The sequence below is a fragment of the Anthonomus grandis genome, chromosome 22, assembly GCF_022605725.1.
Source record: "Anthonomus grandis grandis chromosome 22, icAntGran1.3, whole genome shotgun sequence".
In the NCBI taxonomy this organism is placed as follows: domain Eukaryota; kingdom Metazoa; phylum Arthropoda; class Insecta; order Coleoptera; family Curculionidae; genus Anthonomus; species Anthonomus grandis.
Window position 1 is genome coordinate 36625793 of NC_065567.1, and position 8526 is coordinate 36634318.

The window sequence follows — 8526 nt, forward strand, 5'->3', positions numbered from 1 at the left end:
GTTCAAAATAATAGCCAGTGGAGCCACGAAATTTATCTGTTGTATCTACAGACCACCAAGCGACACCCAATATAGGCGGCTCTTTTTGAACCTGGTTGATTGCATTAACCAACTGCAAATTAACTACCCAAGCGCAGAAATCATCGTCATGGGTGATTTTAACGTTCACAATATCAATTGGCTGCGCTTCTGCAACAAGAACGACGATGAAGGACGAGAAGCTGAGCTATTTGCCACCATATGCGGGCTTACGCAGCTTGTGGAGGAACCTACCAGAATCCCCGACCGAGACGGCGAGTCTCCTAGATCTGGTCTTGGCTTCAGACCCTGACTCGTACACTGTATCAGTACAGGCCCCCCTAGGAACATCGGACCACAAATTGATAACAGTCTCTTGCCAGTTGGAGGTTAAAACGCAGGATCCTCCGATACCGCGGAAGGTATGGCACTATAAATCAGCAGAGTGGAACCATCTTCGGGAATTTTATCGCTCATTCCCTTGGAAAGAAGTCTGCTTTAGAACCAATAACATCTCAGAATGTGCAAACCAAATTACAGAGACGATCTTGGCAGGAATGGAAGCTTATATCCCTTTTTCTACTAAATGCAGATCAAACAACAAGCAATGGTTCAACCTGAATTGCAAAAAGGCAGTAAAGACTAAAAATGCAGCATATCGCAAATGGCGTCAACATCCTTCCACCGAAAATTGGAGGAACTTTTTAACCAACAGAAATAGCTGCAAGCGAATTATTGATGAATGCAAAGAGATTCACAACAACAGGATCAAAAACAAACTGCTAAACTGCCCAAATGGAACAAGATCTTTCTGGTCGGTATCGAAAGCCGTTAGTCAAGGATTTGCTAAGTCGGCCTTGCCACCCCTAACAGCAGATGATGGTTCTATCGCGGTAACAGCAAAGGAAAAAGCCAACTTACTGGGTAAACTCTTCGCGTCCAATTCTACTCTGCACTCGCAAGGCAAAACACCGCCATATTTGCCAAGAGTGACTTCATCGATGGGAGAAATTTCGTTTCCCCAACGAATTATAAATAAAATTCTTAAAAGCGTAGACACCAACAAAGCTTCTGGACCCGATGGAATTCCAGCCCTAGTACTAAAACGTTGTGCAGACGAATTGACTCCTCCCTTATGTAGACTGTTCACGGCACCGTATAAGCAGGGCTCATTTCCAACAAGCTGGAAAACTGCTCAAGTGCAAGCTGTACCCAAAAAGGGAAAGAAGACGATGCCGTCCAATTACCGCCCGATTGCACTAGTTCCAGTAATATCGAAGATTATGGAGAAAGCAGTCAACCAACAACTGTTAAGATATCTGGAATCATCTGGACTAATCAGCGATCATCAATACGGCTTCCGAAAGCTTAGATCCACCGGCGATCTTCTGGCTTACGTCACACACTTGTGGAGGCCATGGAGAAGCACGGCGAGTCCCGCTCAGTCGCTCTTGACATTTCCAAGGAATTTGACAGAGTGTGGCATGAGGGACTACTAACCAAGCTCTTCTCAATCGGCATACAAAACTCATTATTGAATTGGATCAAAAGTTTTCTTGAACAACGAACAATCCAAGTAGCCGTCGATGGACACCTCTCCGACAAATTTAACATTAACGCTGGAGTCCCTCAAGGATGCATTCTATCCCCCACCCTTTTCTTGATATATATCAATGATTTGTTAGGAACCACTGTCAATCCAATCTACAGCCTTGCGGACGATAGCACACTTATTTCCACATTTAAGTCCGCCAAACCAACGACAGCCGCAACTTCTCGGAATCTTAGGCAGCAACAAGTAGCTTCAACGAACAACGATATTAGAGCAATCTTGGAGTGGGGCGATAACAATCTGGTCAATTTTAACGCTAAAAAAACGCAGGCTGCAGTATTTACGATGAAGACTAACCTTGGTGGCCCGGAGCTAGTTATGGCAGGGAAAACATTGCCAATGAAATCATCGTTACATCTTCTAGGAGTCGAAGTCACCAACAGTGTGTCCTGGCATGACCACGTTGCCGAGATCGCCAGGGCAGCTTCCAAAAAACTCGGAGTGCTTTTCAAAACGAAAAAACTGTATACACCAGAACAGCTGCTGACTTTTTATAAGGCTCAAATACGCCCTTCCCTCGAGTATTGCTCGCATGTCTGGAGCTCTGCACCCAAGCATAGTTTAAAGCTGCTAGATTCTATACAGAAGAGAGCAATTCGTCTTATCAACAAACCAGAACTGACAAATAGTCTGGATAGTCTGGAGCACAGGAGAAAGGGGGCTGATCTCTGTTTATTCTACCGTTATTATCACGGTAAGTGCTCCTCTGAGCTGGCAGGTCTGATCCCACCCAGGGCTGTTCCGGCAAGAAGGACGCGTTGGAGCTCATCAACATTTTCGGCAGTTGCGGCTCATCAACATCGAGTCCACCTGCCTACCCCAAGGACGTCGCTGTATCGGGACTCATTCATCTGGAGAACATCTTCTTTGTGGAACGGGCTTCCACCTCACATATTTCCCGACGCATACAACCTACAGCGATTCAAGATAAATGCCCACAAATATCTTCGCGCAAGCACCACTCCAAGAGTGACATAGGACTTTCCTCTTGTGCTTACCATAAAAAAAAAAGCCAGTCGTAAGTGCAAGAACCTCCCGTTTATCCTTCCACTTAGACACATACACATCACCTTTGCGACTCCAAATGTGTTCTCCTTTTTTTATTTTTTTGCCGATGATGTGTTTCGGATTTCCACGTTTATTACTTCGTCAAGTCCCAGTAGTGTGCGTTTTGAAGTCTGTAAGTAACTCTTCAGAAAGAGCTACACTGTAATAAAAATTATCCATGTATAAATGGTGGCCTTTATTTAGGTAAGGCATCATGAGACGTTTCACCAAAGCAGTAATTTTTGGTTCCGTTCGTGCATCATCATCTCCTGTTTTTCCTCTATAAATTTCTAAATTTAGTACATATCCATCACTGCTACAAAGCTCATAAAATTTGATTCCATATCAAGATTTTTTATTCTTGATATATACACGAAATTTCAGTCTTCCGCGAAATAATAAAAGCGATTCGTCTAGTGACAAAGCTTCTTGGGGATAGAAAGCGTTTTGTGAATTTTTTATAAAAAGCTCTACGAGAGCGCTTATTTTATATAAATTATTATTTTGCTCTTCATTATTTTTTTTTCACAGTTCAAACACCGAAGTATTTGCTCAAATCTACGTCCAGACATTGTGGCGGGAAATATAGGATGATAATAATACATAGGGTCATAGGAAAACATGTGTCTAATTTCTCGGCATTTTACGTGCGCAGCCAATAAACAAAGCCCAAAAAACTTCTTTAGTTCCACTAAAGTAATTTCTCTAAAAGATTTAAAACGCTCGTACCTTCTTTTAGGTCTATTTGCATCAAATAACTTTATACCATATTCATTAGTTTTTTCCAATAGTAAGTTCCAAATTTCTTCAGACCACAATACCTGAAAAGTCTGAAAGGGATCAAAATCATCCAATGACTGCTTTGGCGCAGATTGACTATTATCGAACATAAAATCAATATTTTCTTTTACAGTACCACTCCATTCTTTATCGTCCCCTATACCCTCACTGTCATCTTGAGCTGAAAAAAAATATATGAGGGGTAATGAAATATGCGATTTACAAAGAAACCTACTTTCTGCGGTTCTACGGTCGTCATCACTATCTTGATTTGACGGATTGTGATTTCTCAAGGCCTCATTTATCCGACAATGCATCGGCCTCCAAAACATCCAGGTGACCGTCTAAAAATACTATAAATTAGTTGTCACAATAAAAACATACCATAAGGACAAAACCTACCCCTCACTACGTTCGCTTCCGAGTCCGAATCACTCAACTCATAATTTGGATCCCGAACAGACTCATCATCGTCTTCACTAAAACTCTCCCTCTACTTAAATTTATCCCTTGATAAATTTGAATTATTGTCATCTCCGTCATCAAGGTAATTATCGTCATCACTAGGAATTTCGTCGTACCACTCCAGAAGTTGTTTTTTGAGTTTTTCGTCTATTTCTATGGAATGCACACGCTCTGGTACTTACACCAAAAAACACAAATAATTTCAATCCAAACAACGTACAAATATAGCACAATATTTCCACCAGTAGACTTTGCATACACAAAAAAACGTGAGATAGAAGTGTAGTGAAGATAATATATAGTAATGTAGTATAGTGAAGATATTACCTACCACACGAAAACACACCGCAAGAAAGAAAAACAATATCCCAGTTTGACCGATAATAATAAACCGCGTGCATGTGCATAAGTTACCGCTCAGAATTCCCACCTAATTACGCGGCGAGGTGGGAGCAAATTCACTCACGATCACAAACGGATTTCGCCAAAAATAGCAAACCAATCAACTTCTTTCAAAAAAATTTGCATGTCTAGTAGGACGCTACTAATACATTTATGTGAAAATACGACGGGAAACCACGTCGATAAGCATAAATAAGTGGAAAACGGGATCACCCGTCCAATTTTCAAAGTGCCCACTGACGCGTTTTAGGCAAAGACGGGAATGCCCGTCGGTGTCCGTCAACGTGTTAAAGAACACCGTCCGACCGTGAAATTTGATCTAAATGGCTAAAGATGTACAGAATATAACCTGTAGATTAAACTTTTGAAACCAAAATAATTGAAAAACCGTTGTACAGTTTTACACTTTTTCTACTGCAAAAAATGTTCTAGGTAATATTGAAACATATACTATGTCAAATGAATGTTTCTTCAGTAAAAATGTTTATGTAAATTACAGGTATAAAATAAAACACTTATAATTCCATATATGCTTTTATGTAAACAGAAATATATTATTTAATCATTTGGAAAATAAAAATTCAAGAAGTATTCTAATACAATACATATGTAACTAAACACAATACAAATTAAAATACCATAATAATAGTCTTGGACATGTTCTGTTTGTATCCCAAAGACTGAAATAATTAAATAATTGGTTTTTTACGCAGAAATTATAACTTCAGAGGTGTAATGTCGTCACCAATATAAATATGTATATAAGTTATAGTATTGGTATAACTGACATAAAGTCTGCATAAAAGAAATATATAATCTAAAAATCAACAATAGTTCTTAATATAAAAATATATCCATGGCTTATCATAAGTCGCTTATTGGTTCAGGTCAAAAAAATGAAGATGTAAAAGCTGGCAATCTGTACATGAAATAATAAAAGATGAAGCAGTAAAATACACTATACATAAGAATATGTAGTGTTCAACTAAATGTTTAACAATATTAAATTTTTGCTGTATCAAAAGTTGTGTTATGTATGTACATATGTATGTATGGTGACATATTTAAAGTAAGTTAAAGAGGTCATTTAGTGAAAGCTTGAAAACATCTTGTCGGACTTGCATTGTCTTATTTATTTAATGTAACACGACGTTTCGGTTGGTAAGTATCTCCAACCGTTATCAAGTGTAAACTGATACGGTTTATAGTTTATAACCAGTTTACAAAATTTATACAAAAGTTTATATCAAAAAATTAAATAAATAAGATAATGCAAGTCCGACAAGATGTTTTCACTGTACCATTGTCTACCACCTTCAAAAATAGTGAAAGCTTAATAGGTACATCACAAAAAAAATGTTAGAACAATAATATTACATGATTCATACTATTAATGACATTAGAATTTAACTTTTGAATTTCTTCTGATTTGATTCTTGTCTCTTAGAGACTTAATTATAAGAGTTAATCAAGCATTTGCCTTGACTATAGATTTAAGAATTGAGATGGCAAAAGCAATATGTGCTCTTTAATTTTTCAGAAGTAACATCAATTTAGATAATCTGCTCATGGTGGACATTATACATAATTTTCTACTCACAAGTTAAGCTATCTTTTGAAAGACCAGCCTTAGCAAGGATGACTTTTCTATTATCTAAAAGAAAAGAATATTTGTGAATACAATTTGTAGGAATATTGAAACAAGAGCTGATGCTATTAATGGTGGACATACATACTAGTGTCTGCAGTCTGGACTTACAACTTGAATTTCATTATCAACAAATTGGTCATCTGAAAACCATTTTCTTGGTTTTGAGAACAATGAAAAATAGCAGTGTTCTAACAGAACCCTATGTTTTAGACGAGCCCTTGGAATTGCATCAAACCTAAGCCTTGTGGTCAGAAGGATCATCAGAGTTATTAAAAGTTATTGCAATCCTTTAATGAACTCATCCCCATTGATGCTTTCTTTAACATGGGGTTTATAGTGAAAAAACATTTATTTTTATAAATTATGTTATATATGTATACTTAATAAATAATTAATAACATATATAATAATAGTTTTGTCCCAATTTTAGATTGTGACAAATAGACAATCCTAACATTTTTGTTAGTTTCAAAAAAATAGCAAAATGTTGAATAAATATACAAAAATAAAAATGTAAATATAAATTGACAAACAAATTAAAAACAATTTTATTGCAGTCAAGAGGCAAACAAGTAATAAAAACAACAAAAATTAAATTAATACATTATCAAGTACCTAAATATTCTTACCAGCTCATGTTTTTTCCATTCATTAAGCCCATGTTGTCTCCACCAAGCTATTGAACCCTATGTCTAAAGAAACTTACCCCATTCCAAATTCTATGCCTTAATTCGACAAAAAATAACGCTTGAAACTAGAAATTACGGTAAATAGAAAACCATTAATTTCAGCAAAATTTCCTTTAACTATGTACCGGGTGGCCAACTAAGAATGGACGTCGGCGATATCTCAAACCCTAATAGTCGTAGCGCCTTGAAAAAAAAATTTTGTAATAAAAGTGGCCAAAAAAAAAATGCTGGAAATTATTTTGAAGTTCATTGGTCAACCGCTAGAGGGCGCGACAGCTTGTTTAAATCTTAAAATTGCATTTTTGCCAAAAAACCTCCAATAACGTACACCTTAAAATATTATATTAATATTCTAGGAAGATTTCCTCACAAAAAAGTTTATACAAAAATTTCTGTCAGTTGTCAAATAAAGTGGTGGGGGGCGTTTTTAGCTTGAATAAAGAAAACAGCTGAAAATCAGCTGTGACTGGACCGATTTTTTTTAAACATATTTTTTTTTAAGTCTATTGTTGCCTTATTTTTTCAACCAAAAAAAAAATTCAAATTACTTTTCCTAAAATCCGCTAGAGGGCGTTGACTTGTGACTAACCCTTTCTGACGGATTATTTCAAAAAACTCAAATGCAACTATATATATTTTTTTACGTCATTAAAAGCGGGGAAGAAAACCAAAGAAACTGGTGAAAACGGCACTTCGATATCACTTGTTAAACTAGACTTATTAACAAAATAGTGTCCATTCGAAAATAAAAGTGATAAAAATGGCCATAAATTACTATTTGCTTACACAAGCTGAATAAACTCGTATTAACTAAGTATTTTTAAAAAGAAACAAACTCAGTAGTGTTTTAGAACAATTTTGATGATACCGGATGTAGATGAAAACTTGCTTATTTTAAATAGAACACTCTATAATATGTTATTTGATATTTAAATTCTACATACAATTTTAAGGAATCTTAGGTGGTACAATAAATAATATGTTATACACATAATTTATTTAGTGCCTCCCCAAATGTTCAAAATGCATTCCATCATTTTCTATGCACTGAAACATCTTTTGTTCGGTAGACAAAGATGCAGTCTCTACCTCAGCAAATGAGAGAGTCTACATGCAATCCCTAATCCGGCCAATCATATTTTGTCGGGTCGTAGGTCTTGTTGCAAAAACAATTTCTTTAACTCGACCCCATAAATAAAAATCCAGGCACGTTAGGTCTGGTGATCTAGCCAGCCATGGAAAGGTACCGCCCCGTCCTATCCGTCTACCAGGGTAGGTAGCATCTAAAAACTCCCGAACATTTCGGGCGAAATGTGCTGGACAGCCACCGTGCTGGAACATCACTCGTTGGCGAATTTCAAGTGGCACATCCTCTAATAAAATTGGCAATTCCTCCCTTAAAAACTGCAAATAATTTGCACCATTTAGTGCGTTGTTGGCCGATAATTCGACCTCCTAATATTCCTGCCCAACAATTTAAAGACCAACGGCCTTGATGCAGGACTTCTCGCATACAGTGCGGATTCGTTGGTGACCAGTAATGAATATTGTGGAGATTCACGCCTCCATTGCTGTGAAATGTAGCCTCATCTGTCCACAATATGTTTGAAAGCACCTGAGTCTGAATCTGGTGCTTTTCGTGTAAAAATGAATTAATTTTACATTTAAAGCATCATCATCAAAAAATGAACTCTCCTTAGGAAAATTAAGTCTTATCGCGTATAGTGAAGATTAATATCCAAAAGATCGCTTACCTGTACTCCTTAAGAATATTCTAAACAGTAGTTCGATTTACTCTCAGGTCGTGCGCTATTGTTCTAGTACTTAAGTGAGGATTAAACTCGACGTAGGCTAAAACATTT

The 8526-nt window shown here is 36.9% G+C and overlaps 1 long non-coding RNA gene across 1 annotated transcript; it reads right to left on the reverse strand.

The window, feature by feature from the left end:
- Positions 1-1464: 1464 nt before the first annotated feature.
- Positions 1465-4651, reverse strand: LOC126748893 (uncharacterized). Its single transcript, XR_007664832.1, has 3 exons — positions 3860-4651; positions 3693-3801; positions 1465-3638 (listed from the first exon to the last, which is right to left on the reverse strand). It is a non-coding gene; the product is annotated as an uncharacterized LOC126748893 (long non-coding RNA).
- Positions 4652-8526: the final 3875 nt, after the last annotated feature.